The sequence below is a fragment of the Triticum dicoccoides genome, unplaced genomic scaffold (genome assembly GCF_002162155.2).
Source record: "Triticum dicoccoides isolate Atlit2015 ecotype Zavitan unplaced genomic scaffold, WEW_v2.0 scaffold82672, whole genome shotgun sequence".
NCBI classification, from domain to species: Eukaryota; Viridiplantae; Streptophyta; class Magnoliopsida; order Poales; family Poaceae; genus Triticum; species Triticum dicoccoides.
Window position 1 is genome coordinate 1 of NW_021302993.1, and position 1,248 is coordinate 1,248.

A 1,248-nucleotide genomic window follows, 5' to 3' on the forward strand; every position below is an offset into this window, starting at 1 on the left:
GCAAGGATAAGGGACGAAGACCGGGGTAACATGTCGGATGCGATCATACCAGCACTAAAGCACTGGATCCCATCAGAACTCCGAAGTTAAGCGTGCTTGGGCGAGAGTAGTACTAGGATGGGTGACCTCCTGGGAAGTCCTCGTGTTGCATTCCCTTTTTAATTTTTTTCGCGCCGCTTGCAAAACAAAACGCACGTGTAAGTAATATATTTACCGTGTTTTATTATTTTGCACGAGTGCGGTAAGTCATAGCTGGGTGCTCACGATTCACGGGTCCAGCGTCGGCGTTGTGGCGCGGCAAGCGTGCACTGGTGCGGTTGAGAGGGAGGGGTGGAAACCGCGTTAAACTCGTCTTCGTAGTTGAGAGGGAGCGGCCAAAGCAATGTACAATCGTCTTTGTAGTGGAGCTGGGAGGGGCAAGGATAAGGGACGAAGACCGGGGTAGCATGTCGGATGCGATCATACCAGCACTAAAGCACCGGATCCCATCAGAACTCCGAAGTTAAGCGTGCTTGGGTGAGAGTAGTACTAGGATGGGTGACCTCCTGGGAAGTCCTCGTGTTGCATTCCCTTTTTAATTTTTTTCGCGCCGCTTGCAAAACAAAACGCACGTGTAAGTAATATATTTACCGTATTTTATTATTTTGCACGAGTGCGGTAAGTCATAGCTGGGTGCTCACGATTCACGGGTCCAGCGTCGGCGTTGTGGCGCGGCAAGCGTGCACTGGTGCGGTTGAGAGGGAGGGGTGGAAACCGCGTTAAACTCGTCTCCGTAGTTGAGAGGGAGCGGCCAAAGCAATGTACAATCGTCTTTGTAGTGGAGCTGGGAGGGGCAAGGATAAGGGACGAAGACCGGGGTAACATATCGGATGCGATCATACCAGCACTAAAGCACCGGATCCCATCAGAACACCGAAGTTAAGCGTGCTTGGGCGAGAGTAGTACTAGGATGGGTGACCTCCTGGGAAGTCCTCGTGTTGCATTCCCTTTTTAATTTTTTTCGCGCCGCTTGCAAAACAAAACGCACGTGTAAGTAATATATTTACCGTGTTTTATTATTTTGCACGAGTGCGGTAAGTCATAGCTGGGTGCTCACGATTCACGGGTCCAGCGTCGGCGTTGTGGCGTGGCAAGCGTGCACTGGTGCGGTTGAGAGGGAGGGGTGGAAACCGCGTTAAACTCGTCTCCGTAGTTGAGAGGGAGCGGCCAAAGCAATGTACAATCGTCTTTGTAGTGGAGCTGGGAGGG

The 1,248-nt window shown here is 51.8% G+C and overlaps 3 non-coding genes across 3 annotated transcripts; all 3 read left to right on the top strand.

The window, feature by feature from the left end:
• The first annotated feature begins 35 nt into the window (after nt 1-35).
• On the top strand, nt 36-154 carry LOC119348037. Its single transcript, XR_005168685.1, has one exon. It is a non-coding gene; the product is annotated as a 5S ribosomal RNA (ribosomal RNA).
• A 297-nt stretch (nt 155-451) lies between these two features.
• On the top strand, nt 452-570 carry LOC119348038. Its single transcript, XR_005168686.1, has one exon. It is a non-coding gene; the product is annotated as a 5S ribosomal RNA (ribosomal RNA).
• Nucleotides 571-867: 297 nt separating this feature from the next.
• Nucleotides 868-986, top strand: LOC119348039. The gene has a single exon (XR_005168688.1). It is a non-coding gene; the product is annotated as a 5S ribosomal RNA (ribosomal RNA).
• Nucleotides 987-1,248: the final 262 nt, after the last annotated feature.